The sequence below is a fragment of the Netta rufina genome (assembly GCF_964035555.1).
Source record: "Netta rufina genome assembly, chromosome: 1".
Taxonomy (NCBI): Eukaryota; Metazoa; Chordata; class Aves; order Anseriformes; family Anatidae; genus Netta; species Netta rufina.
This window is the reverse complement of record NC_140123.1, coordinates 120,119,263-120,141,605: the sequence shown is the minus strand read 5'-3', so window position 1 is coordinate 120,141,605 and position 22,343 is coordinate 120,119,263. Positions and strand designations below refer to the sequence as shown.

Here is a 22,343-nt window from a genome sequence, read left to right as displayed (position 1 = left end):
GCTATCTTTCCCCCACCTCAAGCAACTGAAGGGTGTACTAATGAATGACTATTTAACAGCTTCAGATTGTTTACGCAGTCTTGAGGTCTTTTATGTAACCCTTCCCAAGTGATTGTGTCTAAATGTGCCTTGTGCAATTAACACGTTGTTATTCTTTGTTATTTGAAGCCAGAAGCTGACCAATGGGAAGCTGCAGAAACTGAAATACAGTGGAAATCAATTTTTCCCCTTAATCCAGATTACAATAATGTCCTTGACATCTTTTGAGACATCAGCAGATAAAGATAGGAGATCCCACTAATCACATATTTTAGTTTTGTTTGAGAACCTTCATTCTCTTTCACAATGTTTGTTAAACCTCATACAATCTCCATAGGGCATGCAAATCATTCATTTTAGCCAAAATAAAATGGTAAGTACTTAATAGATCAGGAATGCAGATCTAGTCTTCTGACATCTTTAGCTGTTGATTGAAAGCAGAAAATTTATTTATTTACTTGTCAATATAGCGCTTCTTGGTGACACTTCCCCCATCTCGAGAAGACTTCTACTCAAAGGTGGTTCACCACGACCACCCTAGGACTGTGGAAGGGTGGTAGAGGAAAAGAACGCATTTCCAGTAATTTTCAAAAAAAAACAAACATTAATTCAGTGAGCATGAGAATTCATGAGTCAAGGTGTGAACTGAAAGGTGTGAACTGGTACTGCTGTTCTTGTCTGGGGGAATTTTAGTGTCTCTTTCTACCCCCTATTTTGTGTGAAGGTAGCAGGAATAAGCTTTTTTATTTTTTTATTCATGGTTATTCTCCTCTAGCATATTTTCTTGAAATTGGTGTATTTATGTAAAAGATAATTAGGGAGAGGATATATCCAGGCAGCACACTTTTAGCCTGAAGAAAGCCAAGAGAAAAAGCTGGTATCCAGAGATGGATATCCTTAGTTATTCCAGGTTTAACCAATGATTTGGTCTATGACCTTTGGCAAACCACTTGTCTCTTTATGCTTGATAAAGATTGATTGAATTGATCTTCTCATGGGATGAAGGCCATTTTCAGATTGCTGATTGAGGTTCTCAGAGTTCTTTATTGCAAAATACCGAGAGGGTAGAAGATAATGGTAAACAGTCTGTCAGTATTTTCTTAAGATATGCTAACATATATCTTGAAAATGATTCATACTGAAAGGTTTGATCAGGTTCTGCTGATTGAATAATGCAGCTGAAAACGTTTCTCTGAATTAAGGAGCGCTTGGAGTATGGTCTGAAATGTCTGAAGAAAGGAGACCTGAAGGCAGTTATGGGTTTGGAGAGGTTTACCTGAACTTTTACTTTCAATAAAACAATCTCCCAGAAAGAAGGAGGGTTTTAACTCTTCACGTGCTATCTATGACTTGCTGTCAATTGAAATTTGCCATAAGAGAAACAGACTATATAAGTTTACTTGCTTGGGTTTTTGTTTGTTCTGTTTTTCTCCTTATCACTGGCAAACCTATGACAAGGAAAGCATCAAGGTATCTTTTTCATTCCTTTCATCTACCTAATGTATGCTAGAGCCAATTCCTTCCCCTCTTTCTTTTTCTATTATTTGATAATGTGATGCAACATGTGACCAGTGTAGTGGGAAGCCAGGTATCAGCATCAGTTATAACAAATTCAAGTGCTCCTCAGCTTTTTAGCACCCAGCCTATTGTGTCCAGTGTATTGCTTGATTAGACAAGTTGGTAGCCTATAATTTACTCATTAAAATCAGTCCACTGTGGAGCTTGCCTTACAGCTTTCCTGCTGCTGCTTTTGGGGGAGGCTTCGGGGACTTGTCCTTCCTCCCTACTGTTGCAGCTAAATATGTGCACATGTCAGGGAATGGGATATTTCTGTGATGAGAGCTTTAGGAAGACTGGTAAATCAGGCCAGTTTAAAGCTTAAAAGCAAATCTTTATAAGACACTGGCGTTCATTAACAATGCATATAGGCACTGGTTAGTTCTTAGTCATTATTAATTACTGTCACTGCATATTCAAACAGTCGGTGCTTAGCAATCACATCCTCCATTAGCTACAAGCATACAATACCACAGTTTAATACCTGCTAGTTGTCCTACAGTCCCCGGTGATCTTAGTCACCAAGGTCGAGGTCATCAAAGTTGAGAGCTTCTTTATGAGGGAATCAACCTCTTCATTCTTCATTTTCAGTTGCTCTTACTTGAGGTTTTTATGCTTCTTGGCCCTCTTCCTGCTCAAAAGGGGGGTAGTTTCATCTGTTCTTAGTGCTGCCTTATTTTTAGGGTAAGCACTTGCTCAGTTGGTGTGGGAGCTGTCATCTTTAATGCTCCTTGGGGGGACAGGATAGTAAGAATAACAGGTACAGTTCTGCAAGGAGATAGTTTATTGTTTGTAGCTTTTATTTGTCCATTGTGTGATCTCCCAGAGCCCATAATGATTCTGATTAACTGAGTTTGTTATCAAAGTTAAAGGATGCATGGGTATTGCTTTGTTCATTCAGAGTTTGAGCTCTGTATGAGCATCAGGCATGAAGATGAGCATTTGATCTATCATAAATTTGACCTTTCCTGATTGTGTAATGAAAGGGATGGTGCTTTCAGAATTTGCTATAAAGCTTTGTAAAAGGGAGAGGATCTTCAGTGAATATTAGCCAACAGACATTATGCAAGAAATCTCTCTGATCATTGCTCAGAAGTTACATTTGGCTATGCCAGATTACACCTAATATATTAACCCCCCTCCCCCTGCCCCGGGCCTTGTCTTATTTTTACCAAGTTATTAACAGAGGCCCAACTTGTCCCATTTGTCAAAAAATAATGGGAGACTGGAATGTGACAAAGACCACATAAGGATGTCTTCATAAATAAGGTGTGAAGCCCTTGAGCTCTGTAGCCCTTGTCTATAGTGAAGAAAAATAGAAGGATGCTTCTGGGCATCTCTGTGGAAAAGGAGGAGGGTGGGTAGGAGCTTACCACTGGGTAGTTACATGGCGTTGCTCACACGGTGTTAGTCTTAAATACAGACTATAGCACTGACTATGAAGAGGTGGTTAAAAACTACAGAAGTTGTAGTTTAGGAAGGGTCCTAGACCCTATTTATTGTCTTTGCGTGGTTGTTTGGTTTAGGTCAAGCAGAAAGGACTGCTGTTTTGGTTCTCGGTGCACATCCCACTTGGCATGGCGTGACATGACATTATGAAGAACCGTGCTACTTGACTGCAAGAAGAGATCTGCAATATGATTCACTTCATTATACTGCTTCTCTTCACCCTTGGCACTAAACCTGGAGTGCATTGTTTTAGCTTTTAATCTTCTGCTAATGGTACTGATATTCAAGGTTGAGCAATAGTAACAGTTATCTGTAGGAGTTTCACTGGCAGGAGTGCTATTTCAGTTCTTTTCGGATAGAAGTGAGCTGTGTTTTGGATCTTTGTACTTTAATCTCCATTTGAGAGAGTTCAGTATGATGAGAAAAGAAGGATCAGATTGTCTTTCTTACTGTCCAGTCTGGCTTATCTGTCTGTCTCTCCTTCAAGTAATGACAAGGACAGAAATAAGTTTTATTTTACAAGAGTTTATGAAATCCTTAAATGAGGTGACATACTGCTTCAACTCCATATTGAAAGTTCTAGTGGTTCTTTTAGCAAGATACGTATTTTTCCAAGTATTGATTGAGAAGCTGCAGTAAGAAACATAACAAACAGTATTTTGGACTGCTGGAAGAGTAAAAAGCTGTTTCCTGCTTAATGCTTCCAACTCCAATATTAAATACAATAGGCCCATGCTCTGTGTCCAACAACCCGAAAGCTGTCCTTTCAATAAAATTGTATCATAACATTTAAAATGTAAAAGAAAGGTACAACAGAAATGGAAAATAAGGATTATTTTTTAAATAAGTTTTTACTCAAGGAAACTGCTACAGCATTGTAACCTTAACCGTGATTTTCAAGCTGTCTTTTGTAAGCTGTCTATGACAATATAAAAACACTATTTTTGCACAAAAAATAAAATAAAATTGGGGATTGGTACAGGTCACATTCTTCAGAGATGCATACAAGAGTATGAAAAGAAAAACACTTGCATTTCTCTTATATATATTACATATACAATATGTGTAAACAAAAAAAAAAAATCAAAGCAAAAGTGAAGTTTGTTTCTGCTTTCCCTTCACCCCTACTGCTGTACTTACTTATTTCAGCCTCGCCCCCACCCTTTTTTTTTCCTCCTAGGGTTACAAGCTATCTTTAAAGATCCCTTCCACTTAATATTTCTGGCTTTCAACCAATTGCCATTTTACCTAAAAGGGCAACGTGTTTACAGACTGTATGTGAAATCACTTTTGAGAGTAATGTGTTTCCTGAACATCTCTGTTTTTTAGTACAGTGATAGCTCAAAGCTAAGAACCCTTGCTAATTGATGCTGTGTTCGTCGGAACTTAAAGATAGGGCTCTTAATTTTTTTCCTGCTATGGATACACATTAATGTGGGAGGCATCTTACCAAATCTTGGCCAATTCTCCTCTTATTCATAGCTGTGAGAATTCTCTCCTCTCCAGCTTGGATTTGTGTAGTTCTCTGAGATCGAACCACTGTTGATTTCAAATTTAAATGTTGGATGCATGTTTGGATGTCTTTTTTTCCCCTCTTTTTTAATGCAGCTTAGCAATTGGGAATAAGGTGAACCAGAATAAGGTGACTAACTAGTTTCCTGCAGGCCATCAGGAAGAGCCCCACCAGTGGTACATTAATTATCATGCTACTTTTAGAGAAATAGTGGACATTACTCTTCAGAAGTCTACAAGTAGACACTGACCTGGAACATCTCATTAATGTTTCCCTAAAAATAAGGGAGCGCAGATTTTATAGGTTAATATGTTTAGGTGGCCATGGTATCCATCTTACTTAACACAGTGAGATTTTCAGCAGCTTACAGAGGTAAGTAGTTCTATATACACTAATGTGGGACTTTCTCCCTTTGGACTTTATGTGACTTAGAACAAAGATAAAACAACTTTTCTCCTGGAATTCACCAATGAATTGGTGAATTCTAAATACAGTTATTTTGAGAGGTCTTCGGCTCTCTGAATGTCAGGGCCCTACTGTACTGGTTATTTTATGTTAATGCAAACTTCCAGTCAATGAAGACAGGACCGCTGATTACTTATAATTCTGGGCTAGTTTGTGGTATGGCTCAGGAGATGGAAAGCTTCTCTTTTCTCCAAACATGAGTTCCAGACACAGTTAGGAAATCTAAAGCTATTAATATTGTATGCATTGTTTAAAAAAAAAATAAATAAAAGCTTAAGCTTAAAGACAAGAATGCATGAGGGAGGGTCTCATGTTAAGTGGTTACAGCAGAGGACCTGGTAGCTGGAATTTCAAGTTCTGTCCAAGCATCTCTAGGTCGCTGAGGGAATAATGTAGCTGTAGTCAGCATTATTGTATTTGTTTGTGGGAAAAGAAAGCTTCTAAATCATTTTGAGATTCGGGGAGGAAAGGCTGGATATGTCTGGAAATTTCTGCCTAGTCATTGTACCAAGTGATTGTAGGGGCATTTGACTATGTGTAATTGAAAACAAACCTCCATTCAATTGACATTAAATGATGCAGTATTTTATGTAACAGTCTTCAGTAAACACAGATGCATAATGAGAATTTATAGGTGTATATAAATCCTAAACTCTTGTACTTTTTCTTGTAAATTGTTGCCTTTAAGTTTGGCTTATTATCACTTTTTTCTTTTTCTGCTTGCACACACTAGAGTAAACATGCAACAATCTTTAAACAGATCACCCCAGAGTATAATAGCATTAGGAGTTTTGTTTCCTGGCAGGCTTAGTGTATTTTTCAAGCACCTTTCTGATGGATCTTGTTCAGATCTGGTTTGGGTTCAGTTCCTCAGTTCCTATGCATTGCTTAGTATTGGTAGGAGAAGAGTGGTTGGTACTCATCTGCATTGATTCAGAGTTCCTCAGCGTGTAAGATGGAATGAAACAGCTCTTCCATGATATTATATTATCGATATCTTCTGTATACTATTTGTAGAGAGCGTGCTTTAAGCGTGCTGAGATCTTTGTGGAGGCTTTTTGACCTTCTATGTGAATTACAGGCAAGGTCCACTTTGGTATTTGGAGGTGCATCTCAGAGTTGTGATGACAAAAGGTCTTGAAGGATCTCGGGTTTTAGTTCTATTAAGGTATATTGAAGAACTAAAGAGTTTAGTTGAGTAATATGTAAACGATACTTTTTTTTTTTTAATTTGTGAATATTATTTTCACTGTCTTAGTAATTGGGCCTGAAATATTTTTCTGGGCTTAGTGGCAACACAAAGGCATTAGATCAAGAATGTTCCAAGATTCAGATTGGCTGGTATTTGCTTATATCACCATGACTGAATGTTACCAGTTTTAAAATGCTTTTTCTGTTGTTCAGGAAATTTTAAAACAGCTTTGATTTCAAACATGAAACTTGGCAAGTGACTGGTCCATAATGTGTTCTAATCACTTCTGGTATTTTGGAAAAGGCTTGAAAAAGATTCACTTGTTATTTTATTACAAATCTAGTTACCAATTGCGTATTTGAACTTTTCTTCCTCTTTACCTGAGGCAATGCTGAAAGATAATTAGCATATGGTCTTGTAGTCCTTTCCCCAGTGTTAATGTTAACATGTCGGAACTTGATTTTGCAGTTTAACAGTAAAAAATATTTGTACAGCAAAAAAAAAAAAATTCGACCAACTTCAATCCTGTTGTTTTGTTGACCACCAGGGGGGTGCATTTGATTTAATCTGTTTTGTTTAAACATAGATTCTAGAACAGGTTGAATACATAAACTTTTCTAATGATAATCATTTACTGTCTATTAGGGGTGTGGTGTTTTTTTTTTTTTTTAATGCAGATGGAGCCAGAGTGAATTTCATTCTTGGCACTTCAAACGATTCAACCATTGCAGAAGCCCTACTAGTCTGAGCTCATACATAGCATTATACATTTTATCACATGTATTTGGAGATGAATATCGCATAGATGTAAGCATACATACACTTTATAGTAGAGAGTCAGACTGAAGGCCCCTGGAATGACTACAAACGTAATTTGTATTGGACCAGCCTGGCAGGATGCTGAGGTCTCTGAATCCAGTTCTGCAACATATTTAGATATCCTTTGCCTCCAGCAAAAGTAGGCTATTCTTTTTACAAATTTGTTTAAAACTTATTTAGTCATTATGCTGTTGCTTTATTAGTTAAATCTTTGCAGGATGTGGCTGGCAGTATAAACCTTTTTGTTGTTTTTACTAATAGTGAAAGTAAATGGAATGCTTTTTTCTCCTCTTTCAAATACTATTTCCTGTGCTGAAGCAATGATCGGTTTGAATCATTGCTGATATGCTTTCTTTTCTGTGTTGTTTCGAGAGGGGGAAAAAATTACAGTGGAGCTTTACCAAATCGTAATGCAGGAGCCGAACTTTTGTACTGCCTCAACTCGGTCTCAGTTTCACTTCTTGTAAAATGATGTCTAATTAAACAGGAATTATGTATGTGGACTTCACTGGGAAGTATTTGAAAGTTTAAGCAGCAGGTTTACAATACAGTCCAAAGGTCTCAAAGTCCTTTGGTATTAAATTTCCAAAGATTTCTGAGATGAATGAAATGGGGGGGGTTTAGTAGCATTGTCCCTGTAATATTGAATCTTAATAGCCTGTACAATAAGATATTGTTCAGTATCCTCCTTGGGCCTTGAGCTTAATATGGTAGTTACATAAACTGAAATAATGTGAAACTTCTGGCCATGGTTTATGCATGACATTGTGCAAGTTGAAGCTCGTTTTGGACTTCAGGTTAATGGCCTACTGGCAAAAGTACATAACGTTTCCCAAGTAAAAGTGCAGCAATTTGTGGCCCTGCGCAAAAGGTAGGATAAACCTATTCCACACACAGCCTGGAAGTGTCCTGGTACCACTTGAGGTGCACCTGCTTGCGTGAAATCCAAACCTAGCCCGTAGTCCTGACTTTACTTTCTATTACCTGTACATTTTACTAAAAGATAACTTGTCCTATCTTACATGTCCTGATTAGAAGTTAGTCTTTATTCTTGGAGTAGCACAAGTAAGTTGGGGCTGCGCATTCTGTGCAAGGAAAAGGATGCTCCTGTGTTAGTAAGAGAAAGAGGGAGGGGAGAGGAGGATGTGATGAACTTCATGCCTTGCTGCTGTTATGGAGTTTATCCTGAATATATTCAACTGTCATATTTAATTGCTCAACTTTAAGGGATGTTGCAAATTCAGAATAAAGATTTATCACTCTGATCTTCTCTGCCATATGTCCAATGAGATGAAAAACCACATAACAATGAACATACATTTCACCTCAGAATAATGCCTGTCATGCAAGATCTTGCCCTTTAATAGATAAGGGTCAGACTGAACCTCTTCAAGGCAGGTCTGTAATGGAAGTGAAAGGGAGAGGGAGTACCTACCCATTATACAGCAAGCGTTATGTGCATACAGTGTCTCTGTGGGGACAGCTCAATGTCACCTCCTGTACTACAAATCAGCAATGAAAAGGCATTGACTGTTCGGGGAGGGTGGAAATTGAAGATGAAAATTAAAGAAGTACACTGTTTACAAAGAAGAACTTAAAGGCATTGTATGAGATTATTTTAAGCTTTAAACTTTAACCATTAGAACAAATATCCTTACTCTAAGAAAAGAAGCTAAATGATCTTGCATGACCACAGTGGCAGCAATTTTGTTTTTAGTTTGCTTTGCAAGGGAGCAAGTTTCACAACCAGACCATACTGGTGCAGAGTAATGTGACATGGTCATATGCTCACATAGAGAAAACTCTGTATTTTGAAGTTCAAAACCAAATTTTATATCAGCATTCAACAACTTTAAATGTTAAGATACTATTAAATACTGCATTGTTCTGGCTTGTACACATCTCTGTTATTTGGATCTTAAGATTTTGATCCTTAATACCCTTTCGCATTTGACACACATCTTATTTCTGAATCATCAGTTTAGGATGCTGTCAACATTTACATTTTTTTTTCTGTTCCTTAATGAATCTGTTTAATGATAATAATCCTAGCCCCATTGCGAGGCGTATGAGTAGATTTTTCTTTCTATTCTTATCTAATACCATTGATTAATAACTCATTGCTTCCTATCTGTCAGACGGTTCTTATCCACCTTATTGTATTATTATCCAGACCATAATTCTCTAGTCTCACTATGAGCTTCCTGTGTGGTACTGTGTCAAAGGCCTTGCTAAAATCCAAACAAATTATATCCGCCACATTTCCTTTATCCGCCCAGTTTGTCACTACACTGAAATACCCATCACAATGAAACATTTATTGATGTAAGTTTCTGTGTTAAACCAGAATAAATGTGAAGGTTCTGCTGTGATTATATGATAGAGCCTGCTTCTTAACAGGTATTATCATTTTATGCACTAAAGATAATTTGAGCCATGGGAGATGATACCATTCAACAGGAGCAGTGAGGCTGTGAAGATCAAAGCATTATGAACCTTGAAAAGAATTGGGAGAAGCTTATATGCTACAGTAACTTATGAAGGGTATAAGCGAAGACCTCGATCTGTATTCCAAGAGATGTTCAGAGAATATCAGCTTCAGAGCTGCTTCGCAAAAAAACTGTGTCTTCAGAGGAAGAATTGTTTGGGCAAGGCCTCGTGAAAGCTGCATGCTGTCACTGTTCCTGTTCCTTGGGAACATAAACAGGATCTAGGGACAGCTTGTGCAAGAAAACAGTTGGAATAGGGAATATCATGGTTTTCAGCAGCCAACTTGATTACCATCATCACCCCCGCGTAGGAGGAAAGCTTCAAGAGGTATTTAGAAGGATGCTGGGACCCACCTGGCTATAGCATAACCATCAGCTGAACTGCACTTTGGGAGTCCAGGGCAGGTCTTAAGTGCAGTTATAAAGAGACTAGCTCTTCAGTGGGTTGAGAAGTTCAGCTACTAATGTGCTGTCACAGCTGGGCTTCTCAAGTACTTCTTGCTTACTCTGTTAATAGTAGGAATAAATGAGAGGGGTGGACTATGGTATTAAGGGATCCAATGCCTTTAAAACCAGTACCTATTTTGGAGGGACCACTAGGGTCGATTATGCATCACAGCTTTTTTTGTTTATCTCTGATTTTCTGAAATCTGGATTTCAAGGTGTGTTGGTCTTAGCCTATAAGCAGTATTTTTCATACTCGAATAAAAACAGTTTAGATGTGTTTGTTGTTGTTGTTGTTGTTTTTGTTTTTGTTTTTTTTGTGGTGGGGTGTAATTGGAAGAAAAGTAGCCAAAAATATGCCTTTTTCCCCATCAAAATGCTTTTCTAACTGAAACAACCATGGCTTGGAAGCTACAATTTGTGATGGAGAGCGAGTCTTCTCTGGGAAAGTAAACTTAACAGGTGAATGCCATAAGGAAGATGAAATCTCTGTGGGTGCGCAGCTTTGCAGTGAAGTAATAACAGATGGAAATTTATTGTTTTGACAAAGAAACCTTCAGTCTGCTGTTGTCCTTTATTGCAATGGCAGGAGTTCTTGTTCCCAACATAGTGCTGTAGGTTGTCTTCTGCTCTTCCTCTGCTGAACCACAAAACCCAGGTTTCTTCCATTTGCAGCCCTGTGAGCCGGGTTGGAGCCACAGTCCTGGCTTTGGAAGATGCCCAGCTCAGCTCCCTGGCTGATAGTGGGGTTGTGTCTGAGATTGGTGCTATACCCTATAAATGGCCATGAGTTGAAAGAGCTGGAAATGAGCAAAGCTCATTTGTACACTTTTTAAAGTGTACAAAGGGCTTCAGTTCAGGAAAACATCCCTGTTTGGGAGGATTCTTTAGGCACAGACGTTACTTTTTGTTTTCTTACACTATCCCCTCAAGACAAATGAATGGTGACACAAAATGAACCTATATATGGAGAAAAGACTCTTGGACTAATAGCAACTGAAGTACGTTCACCTTAAAAAGCACAAGAGCGTAATGCTGCATCTACGTTAATAAGATTTATTCTTTTGCATTACTAATGAGCCTAGAGAGAACATTGTATATGCGGGTTCCAATTTCAAACTTTGCTTGTTTGTTCTTACATGGTGAGCCTCTATGGCATAGACCTCTCTCTCTGATTTCCGTGACACAGTTAGGGACATGACCCTGTTTACATTTTCAAACCTAAAATGCCAGAAAGTAATCATACCCTAAGTCACTGTCCATATTCTAAAGTTGGAATGAGGTCTCTTGACTGGCCTCTGAATTTATTTGAAAATTATCTTGAAATTAATGGGCTTGATTTTTTTTTTTCTTTTGTTTCCCAGGTTCTTTAAAGGGGCTTTCTTATTGTAATCAATGAGGTTTCTCAAAAGTAAGGATATCAGTATTTTACACTGTGTGAATTGTTATTTGTGGCAGTTGCTTCAGCATTGATTTGCAGTTCTAGGAGCGAGAGCAATGGTATGAGCAATTGACTTACACCATCAGTCAATTGATCGATGTCAATAAGCGTTGTGCTATATTCTCTCCTACCCTTGTCTCTCCCCATAACTAATCAACTGCATATGATTTTCATTAACCTCCTCCAGCTGACATCAGGTATTCAAAGTAAATCAAACTCTTGCAGATGCAGAACTTCCTTATTGCTAAGAGACAGGTTGCAAAAGGCTGAAATCTTCTGAAATGTTTTCTGATAACAAATGACTGTTGTTTTTTATTTAATTTTTAGGTGGAGTGAATGTGATTTTTATGAATGTGGGGGATTGACCACTAATATTTGTCAGGCACAGCAGAGTTAGGTGCCATATAAGCCATGAAATATTGCTGATAAACTTGTCATGTACACTCAGTAGCTTTGCTTTCACAATTTTCAGGCTTTATGGCAAGCAAAAAAAAACAACCAACCAACCAACCAAACAAACAAACAAACAAAAAAAAACACGAAAAAGAACAGCGAAACATGTTTACCTTTCTGTGATTTGTTTTTGAAGCATTTGCTGAGAGCCAACACTTGTTCTCCTGTTAATGCTCTACAAATGTACCTCATTTCATACTCCTCATTCCTGCAATTCCAGCTCTTGGGCTTCTCCAAAGCAGACGTTCACCAGCTGTTCTCGAGGCAGGTTTGTTTCTTGCTTTTCACCAGGGGACGACGGCCCTCTTTTAGGACAGGGGTCTCCTGCCCTGCAGTGCTAGGCACACTCACCAGCAACATCTCTGCTTTTACTCCTTGCTCGTGCATGCTTTTCCAAATCATTTCATCCCGAGGTCATGAGTTCCTTAGTTTGCAAACATATGGTTAAAATGGCAGCAATTGGTATCCTGTGTTTAATGAGGCTTTCTCTGGGGTTTGCTTTGGGTTTACCTCCAACTCGTAGCTAAAATAGCTCTTTACGGCGCTCTGGCTGTGCGTGTTGTACTTCAGGTGTTGTGTTAACTACGGTTATTTAATTGAAGTTTTTCAAGATGGCAGTTAAAAGGGTCTCACGGTGAGTTGTTTCCGAGGCTCCATTTCTTTTAATTGGTGGGTCGTAGCGTGTGCCGGTGACGCCTGCCTTGAGGAGAGGGAGTGCTTTCTCTGAAAGCACCATGCCCCGCTGCTCAGCACGCAGGGTAATGCTAGATGTTGTGTTTCCTTGTTTCTCTTTCCAATTAGAAGAACAGAAAGGACTTTGGGTTAGAGCTCTTCGGAAAACGCGTCAACGTGCGGCCGTCAGGAGGGTACGGAGCATGCGGAGAGGGGGCTGTATCTTTGTGGTTTCATAGGAGAGGGCAAAATGCTTCTTCGTTCTCTACAAGAAAATGGGGATTTGGACAAAACTCACTGTGATGAAGTTCATGTACCGATTTATTCCTATTTAGGTCATCAGAATAGGGCTTCAGTGGTGCAGTCTGTATGCTGGCTCTCTATACAGGGATACATTTCACCCTCAGTGAATGCTCTTTGTTTTCTCAGTTGAGGTCAGTTTTTCATTGCATTCATTAAAAGAAATAGCTCTGGATTGCAAATACCACTGCCCCTCTCCTTCCCAGCCAGCAAGCAAGCATTACAGTTCTTAAGATGTTAGAAAAGGGGGTGAATTTGGAAGGAGAAGGACAAGAAAGGAATAGAAGTCCAGAGGCTGAAGCTGTTATTGCTCATCTGGTGGTTGTGCCACTGCCTGGTACTGATGGACTCTACAACTTTTTTGCCTGGATTTCTCCCCTGTTCTGCTGTGTAGCTTCCTAGATGCTGATCAGGAGAGAGAAGGGTAGTTACGTGATGTAAAGATGGCATAGGGAACGAGGAATGTGTTTCTCAGATGATTCCTCTTGCCAAGCTACTTCAAGAAAAAAATCATCCAAGTCTTCAAAGGTTATTATTTATCCTAGGACCTCTTGTTGTGCAGTCTTGTTCTTTTCATTTGAACATTTAAGATTTTGTTCTGCGTAAGATTTGGTGATCCTTGTTGTGCTCTCCCTTCAGGTGCTCTCTGCATTGCCTCCTGCTCTTTAATACATCTCATCTTGACAGAGTTAAGCCTTAAAATAAGTTCCAGAGCTCGCTCACGTTTGTAGAGTACCCGTGTGTGTGATGATGTTTGTATGACAGCGCATCGCATGATATAACTTTCCCTGGTAAATGTCTGTGGGGCAGGATTAAGTATAACACTGAAGCCTGGAGAACTGTTTTGTGTCATTGCTTTTTTGTTGTGGTGCTGGGTTTTGTTTCTTTGGTTCTTTATTTGTTTTGTTGTTTGTTTTTTTTTAACTCATTTGAGAACAAAAATAAAATTTCACTTAGGAATTGCCCACGGACTGTGAGATGTTCAAAATCAGTATTAGATTTGCATCCAGAATTTGTTTGCGGGTCTCTGTCTGCGTGCTGCTGGTGAAGAGAATAGCTTTGACATTGAATGGGGTAAATTCAGAAAGTTCTGCTGTCATCTTTTTAAAATAAAATTTGAGCAAGTTTTGATTTATTCCTTTAATGAATCATTGCTGTGTTGCATGTGTCTGTGTATAGGTGTCCGGTTTGTTATTATGAGGTCAAATCCTGACAACTTACTGCAAAATTGTTTTAATTTATTATCAATATTTTTTGTTTTTCTCATTTCTCCTAGGTTTGGAGCCTTTATAATTAGATATAATTAAAACCACAGGTTTTAAACTCCAGTCTAACATTTAAGCTCATCTTTATGGTGCAACCCCTGGAGTTTTATTGTCATTCTAACTGTATTTTGAAAAAAATATATTTTTTTGCGTTTGTTCAAACGCTTCGTCTACAGCTACCACTTCTTAATCATCTGTTTTGTGCAGTGGAATGACGTTTATTTTACACGATAAGAAACTTTGCAGTTTTGTAGAGTAGCTATTTCATATCCCTTAACAAATGGGTGCAAGGGACCTTTTGCCTCGTACACTTGAAAAACAGCTTTCCTCTTTTGGAACTTGTCTTTCTTTCTCTGCTCCTCCATGCAACAGTCTGAAAGTGCTACACGCTGTAGAACGGATTTAAAAAAAAAAAAAAAAAAAAAGTTGGCTGGCATTATGTAAAACCATATTTTCCCTTTTGGTGCGTATGTTCTGGTCCTAGCAATGTCCTTGTTTTGCTGAAATTAACATTTTTCCCCTCGCAGTCATTGGTATGTGATGGTGTTTTTCTGTCTTCTTTAATTGTGATGCTTTTTTTTTTTTTTAATTATAAGTACAAGGTTGATTGTTAAAATTAAGTGGCAGAAGGCTTCTTTCCGAGTTATTCAGAGATCTTTTGCTGTAGAAATATATTTTACTACTCTCAATTGCCTTTTTTCCCCCTTCTTCTTTCATAGCAAACTACTCTGGGAAGAGGTTCTTTTAACCAAAAAAAAAAAAAAAAAAAAAAGAGGGAGGAAAAAAAAAGGCTACGCTTGACTGATAATGCATTGCTTTGGATGGTGAAACATTATGAAAGTTTAATTTTTAATTAAATCTGAAATACCAATTATAACTGAAAGAGATTTTAACCTGTTTCTTTTCAGACTGCCTGAAGTTACATTGTAGATGCTGAAATCACTGCACCTTAAAAACAAAAAGATTAAACTGCACTGCATTCTTGTAAGTAAAAGCTTTTCCGGTACCTTTTGTGTGAGTATTTTTCCTCAATATGCATCCAAAGTGTTAGCACAGTAACTAGTCTTGGATAAAGGTCAGAGTCCCCTTGAATAGGATTTAGAAGTTCAAAGGATGTTTTATTTAAAAATTAGAACTAAACTTAAATCGTTCAGATCTTTAATTTCAGCCCCCTGAATAGATCTTTCTTTTTCACTTCAATTTGAATATTATTAGGATTAATGTGTGTCTGTTGACGCACAGTTCCTGTGGCTTTGTCAGTGAGGATTTCTGCGCTTTGGTGTAGAAAGAGGTTCCTCATAGCATAAAGTATAATTTATTTTCTTTTTCTGATGTCATAATAAATTTTCGTCCCTTATATAAGAAAAAACTGAACAACTTTCTAATGACATCACAGGAGGCTTCATCTGCTTTAGGACATGGATGAAAGCAGAATTCTCATTTTGTCTGTTCTGAGATGCAACAAAACAGTCAAAATAATGTCTTGTGTCTCAGCAAGAAAGGAGTCTCTTTCTAAAAGCATAGTTGCTCCATAAGTGCAAGGCAGATTGTACATCTACCCTCATTTAGAATCTGTTTACCAAATGTATTTGGGTAAATAATTATGATTTGGAACTTCAGTGACTGAAGAACAGGCAGGCAAAACAGTATTGAGAAATGTAGTAGATTCAGATGCTCTGAATTTAATGAAATAATATGTGAATAAAAATCCATGAGTTTGTAGATAGTAAGAAAAAAAATGTTTTTTAGTTGGGCAGTGCAAAGCTGTGGAATATTACAAAGCAAAGTCAGTTTGTTTTCTTGTTTGAGATCAAAATGTACAGTCTGTAATGAAATCCAGAGACTTTTCCCGAAGTGGTACTTTTGTACTTCAGTATTAAAATATTTTAACTATTCCATGGGATTTTTCTTCTCTCCCTGCACCCCTTCTCCCTCCCTCCCCCCATTTTATTTTATTTTTTTTTAATTGTATTTTAGTGATTTATTTTAAACTCGCTGAAGGGTACAGTACACTGTGGGCAGCGAATACGTGCCCCTTCCAGTGTGGAACGCCAAGCATGACTCAGGCAGGCAGATTGTGCCATTCTGGCTCGACTCCATTGTGTTTTTACATTACTGGCAAGGGCCATGCCATTGTGTTGCTTAAATATTGTGCATTAACTGCAGGCTGTGGCCAGTGAATTGTATTTAACATTTTCTGCTCATCATTGCTGAATATCTGCCACGAACAGCTTCCCTGGCCGTGAGAGGTTAACCTTACAATTAAACCAGTGGCCTAAACTGAACACACTAATGGGTCTGTTGGGTCCAGCAACAATTTAAGGGGAGGCGTTAGGGATGGGGGGGGAAAGTTAGGGGACACTTGTGAATCTGAGAGTACTGAGTTGCAAAGTTGTCTTGAAATTTTGTGTGAACAACCAGGATAATTTTTATTGGAAAGTAATAGTGTTTCTCTTTCCAAAATGCAACAGCAGAGCAAGGAGTGAATTAAAGCATGTTCTTTGAATCCATAGGATCCAGATGGTCAGTAAGTCCTGTGCAGACAGCCCTAAGGCAAAACACCAGGTAGCAATATAAGGGCCTGATGGATGCTGCTGGCTGGAATGGGCTTTTTCAGTCAGGGAGGAGATGACAGTCTAAGCTTTTGAGGAGGAATAAATACACAAGTGTAGAACTCACATGCAGGAAAAAAACAAGCATCTATCTTATCAAGGGTGGCAAATAAATCAAGGCAGAAATGTTGAGCAGTGTAAATTAGAAGTGAAACTGTGAATGGAGGATGGGTGCATGACTCCAAATCTCTTCTGTTCAGCCTAGTTCTTCTTTCCATTCCATGACACAGAGGTGTCCAAGTGTCTAATCTTTGAGTTTCTTGTCATGTTGGGGTTTTTGTTTTTTCCGATGATTTCTATCCTTGGCATGCAGCCTGTAATAGAGACGAATAAGGAGGGAGAATTTTTATGTATGCACACGTATGCTGTAAAATGAGGCCGTGATTCTTGCTGTACCTCATATCTACCTAACTATGGGAAACCCTCATTGTAAACAGAAGTGTCCTTAAGATTTTTCTTACATATGTTCACTAATTCTGAGATGTTAGGTGTCTCTAATTCTGAGATCTTCAATTAAGTGAATTCAAGTATGGGTTCCCTGTATTAACCTGAAGACAGTATGAAGAAAAGGAAAGCCATGCTCTGGTAATTTTCTGGTGTGTTGTTTTGTTTTTTGTTTTGTTTTGTTTTAATTGGAGTTCTTTAATTCAAGGGTGAAAACCTTGTTTTAGGGTGTGGATGTCTCTGAAGTAACAGCTTAATATAAAAGAGGCCAAATTTTCAACTGGTATAAAAACATTCTTGACTTGATACATGGCATTAGAGGAGAGCACAGATTCACAACACGTGAACATCTGGCAGGCAATTGCATAAAAATACAGCCTTTTAAATGGAGTGCAGGCATGCTCCTAATGGGAAAGGTCTGTGGGCTTGATTCTTCTTATGCTGGGTGCTCAGCTCAGCTATGTACTAAAATTACATAGATTAATAGGCAAGTAGATTCACTGAGCTCCACAGGACTACTCAAATGCTTAACTTTAAAGATGTGCTTAAGTACTTTGCTGTTTGCAATTAACCCAAAATAGGATAAAGTCCACTATGAGGAGTTCGTTACCTCTGCTGGCATTCAGCATGTACTTTAGAATGAGGCAGAAGGGAAAGGATTTTGTGTGTGGAAGAAAAAAAAAAACCTGTACGCACAATGAAAACATACACAAGAGATGCACTGGATGTGCTCTCAAAGTAATGGTTGTAGTTATGCTGCCGTTGGCTAAGACCAATAAAGAACATACAATGCATTATTTTGGTTAAAAAGTGAGATTTTGTCATAGTTTCAGTCTTATGTGGCCTTGTGATCTGATTAATGACCAAGAGATCTGCTGATCTAATTTTGATGGATGCTGGCTCCTTGAGTGGCATTGGACAAGTCATTTAACCTCTTGGCGCCTTGTTCAGCAGATCACTTCAATCTGGTTCGTGCTGATACAGCTCTGTGAACATTATTGAGGTTGCTTTTTGCAAAGCTCTTACAGGAGAAATAGTAACCATTGTTATTATTAATAAGTATATTGTGTAGACAAAACACGAGGGATGGAGATACAGCTACTCATGGGGGTGATCTTTCACAACTCACTTGTGCCTTTGTTTAATTCCATCACTCAAAGGTATCAAGGCCAACTCCAATTTACAGAAGTGTTCCTCATGTCACTCTCTCCACTGTTGAGTATTTTATTGTTCGTGTTCTCTCTGTCTGTTTCCCTGCTACTTCCCTCCATGCTGAATTAACCTTGCATACCAAACTTTATTCCCTTTTTCTGTATTATACAGCAGAGACATTTGTGTAGACTCCAAATTACAGAGAACAAATTCGTTTTGTCTACTGATTGTTTGCTGTTGATGTATGAAACAGACAGAAGACAGTTTGCATTTTCATAAGTTCAGCTGAGCTTGCAGGCATAAGGAAAGGAACAGGCAGAACCCAAGCCAATGTGACACAGTGAGCTGGCATCCCCGAGTGCATACGGCGTGTGTAGTGTCAGGGCTAGGAAGGGCTTCGTCCATCACAGCAGTGCTTTTAAATGAAGGAAGAGTTTTGAAGCAACAAACAAGGTACCCTACCACGTTCTTCACAGCACAAGGATCCTTGTGGATCCTGATGGATAAGGGCTCTGCCCTATCCTCCCGTAACTTGCTGTTTTAACTAGAATTGCATGTCTAACACGTGCTTTGTTGAGCCCTGCACATTCCCAGTTGCTATTCCTCTGACAAAATTTGAGCCCTCAATAGTTTACTCAGCCCTTTTTAGATGCAGGAGTGGCTCGTAGAAACGGCATTGGAGAAGACTTGTTTGAATGTGAAATAAATATGGAAGTATGCTTCCTTTGAAGAAAGATCAGTGTCTTGAGGCTGACTGCCACTGAGGAATTGTTTCAGCACTAACAAAGAGAATTAATTTTGCCTTTTCCCCTTCCTGTACCAAGGCATTAATCCATAAAGTCGTGGGGATAAATTCTGCCCTGATTTCTACCTGTGGAACCCCAGTGGAAATGAGGAGAGGTCATAAATGTTTGTCAAGGCAAAAATTGTCCAAGTCTTACCATCATTTAGAAAGCAGAAACTGTTTGATTGTTACCTGGCTCAGGGGCATAGGGATACATAGGAGTCCTACATGGCAATATATGCTTCCAAAAGTGTTGCTTTTGTTGTATATACTAAAGAGAGTAAGAAAAAATATTCTAGTGAGTGAGAAGTTATAATCAGGAGCACAGTGATTAATTGTTCTTCGTATCCACTGGGAGAAAGACCTAAAGAAATCAGTTCAATGAGCAGTGAAAATTACCAAGTTACATATTAAGAACCATGTTCTGACTGTGTAGACAGTAAAACACGCAACCTCTAGGTACTGTGGAAGCAAGGGAGGTTTCTTTTTGAAGGAGTGGGTTGGAAAATCACCTCTGGGGGTGTGCCATAAGACAGATGCTGGACTAGATGATTTTTGTTGTTCCCTTGCATTTGTCTGATTCAGCATACCGTTTGGGAATGTTGGTATGTGGCTAGTACATTCCTGATTAATAAAGCTTAATGTTCCCAAAAGATCCCTAGGGTTCTCATTTTTCCATCCTCTCATAACTGAAACCATACTGTCTCTTCAAAGATTTCAGTGGGCTGCCAGCATTTCGATTTGACCCTTCTTTTTTTAGAGAAGGACAGGGGGAGGAATTGTGTAGACACCAAATGACGGATTTTTTCGGTTGCTGTGAGCCTATTTTTTTTTCCCCCAGTCAATGTACTAATAATGCTGATTTGTTTGTTACTGTTGTTGAAAATTTGGATGACACTCCAGGTATAGCCTAGTACAAAAGTCTGTGATACAGACCATGGAGGTGGTTTAAAGGTGCAAATACGGCTGATGATCAGAGCGAGCATGTAACGAGGCTGGAGTAAAGCAGTCTGCAAAAAGTAATTTCTCAGGAGATAATGAACTTTCAGTTTTCTGAATTTCCATGCAAACATACTTGAAAGATATTTTCACTTTGTGAAACTGCCAATCTCAAAGTACAATTGTCCAGCCTGATAATGTTGTTAGCTCTCAGGCTGGTTTTAATCAGTCCCATCCACAACTTAGCACAAAGTAGCGCTGGAAATGATTGTTGATCAAGTCTATCATGTGTGGTGTGTTGTGTTTTTTTTTTTTGTTCTCTTGCAAATGTTTAAGGGTGGTGTTTGTTATTGTTCCAGGTCTCTATGTTAAGAGTATCAATTGTAGCGTACAAATGAATAGAATTCTGACTTTTATCACAGGTGGCAGCTCTTGTTTTTACAGAAGAGCGGCCACAACAGATGAAGATAGGAAAATGGCTCTCTAGTGTGTGGTTGCTTTAGTATATAAAGGAATATGGGTTGTGATTCACTCGTATTAAAAAGGCATGGGAATATCAGCACTGATTCCCTCAGTAGCACTACTGCAGTAAGTTGTAAAACACTTCGGTATTTCAGCACCTGAAGATATTATGGTGGAAGTGGAAAATATCTCACTCCATTTATCAAAGCATTTGCTGGTCTAGCTTCGAGATAAAAGAAAGACTACAGATTATTGAGCATATATCATGATTATAAAGACCATTAAGCATATATTATCTTTGGGCAGAGATGCCCCTGGATAAGCTACAAAAGGAAAAAAAAAAAAAAAAAAAAAAAAAAAAAAAAAAAGATGATACAGGCCTGGCCTTTTCCAGTTCCTGGCCCTCTTATTTTGTTCTATCCAAACTGAAATTCTTCGGCTAAACCAGTATATAATGGGAGGGACTCCACAGAAAGGCACTGTGGTTATTCCACGTTTGCATCAGTGCCCCTGGGGAGACTCTCACTGAATCATTTTGAATTTCAGAGCCTGATGTAGGACAGTCTGATGAATGTCAGTTACCCAAACTTTCTGGTCTATTTTCTTCATCAGTGTAAGTGGTCTTAACTCTGAATTTCACTGTAGAGGATCTGGTTCTTTTTATTGCCCTCCTTTCCGTCATTGCCCCTGTATCTAAATAATAGATTAGAATAGATTTAAATCTCAGTTGTATCAAAATTGATCTATTGTTTTCATCAGTTTCCACTGGCACAAGAGAGATCAGAATACTTACTTATTTTTAAATAAATCATCTGCAGAGCTTCGCCGCTGACATGTTCGTGGCTTTGGTGCCAATGCATGCTCTGCAGGGTCTTCAAAATCCTGACAGGATGTGCTGTCATTCCGTATGTGTTTTGGTAGTTCTGTATTTCCTCATGACAAAAGAATCTCTCGTTCTTTGCGTGTCATTATCCTGTAGCGTTTTGGTGATCCTGTGGTTTAAAAGGACCTAGCTGTTGCTCCTTCCCTCCTCTTTTTATACCTGTCTCGTTTAGGAGCCTTCAGATGTCAGCAAGATAGCTGGGTTGGAGATAGCGAGCGCTTGGCAGGTCAGTCTGTGCTGTTAAAGGCTATTGCAAAAGTATCTGGCTTTGCAGAGTGTTTGTGTCAGTAATGCTGAAGGCATCACTGAATCAAAATTTCACTGAGCTTTCCCCAGCAGGCTATTTTTTTATTATTATTATTTTCTGTCTACATAATGTTTTCTTAGGAATTTCATTCCAGCTCATGTTTGCATGGAAATTCTGAATAATGTAATTACTTTGCAAAATGGAAGAGCGTTATTTTATTTTGCCTCTTTTAAGACTGGCAGAACCTTTCCATGGAATTAGGCGTGTAATTCCCAGCAACGACAGGATTTTTGCACCAGATCCCTCAATGTCCTCTCTGAATATGGATCATTTGAGGTCGTGATCCTGCAGTCCCAGTTCATTTAGGTGTGGGGTATAGTGGCACAGTTCCTGTGAGCGTAGGTTGTAAGATCAGACCATCAATGGGAAAACCTGCCAAACTTCATTCTCAGAGTCTGAGCCAGAGACAGATGAATTCTCATCTCTGCTCGGTTTCCTTTTCCATTCATTAGGATTTCTAGTGTGGAGGGTAATCTGTTTTGTCATGTCTCTTGCCCTCTTTTAATACAAAACTGGCCTTCTTATGTGTGAATGGCTGTCATTTCTCCAGAACAAATGATACCGGATTCCTGAAGCAAACAATTATAAAATGATTACCCCTTGAGCTGACTTAGTGTGCAGATGACAGCTTTTGCCTAGATGCAGTTAACAACTGGAGGGAA

The 22,343-nt window shown here is 38.7% G+C and overlaps 1 protein-coding gene across 3 annotated transcripts in view; it reads left to right on the top strand.

The window, feature by feature from the left end:
• ZBTB20 (zinc finger and BTB domain containing 20) overlaps positions 1 to 22,343 on the top strand; it is a 453,606-nt gene that overhangs the window by 123,528 nt on the left and 307,735 nt on the right. For all 3 annotated transcript variants that reach the window (XM_084301334.1, XM_084301336.1, XM_084301335.1), the window contains exon 4: positions 15,007 to 15,082. The gene's annotated coding sequence lies outside the window, so the exon portion shown is untranslated. The remainder of the gene's footprint in view (positions 1 to 15,006; positions 15,083 to 22,343) is intronic.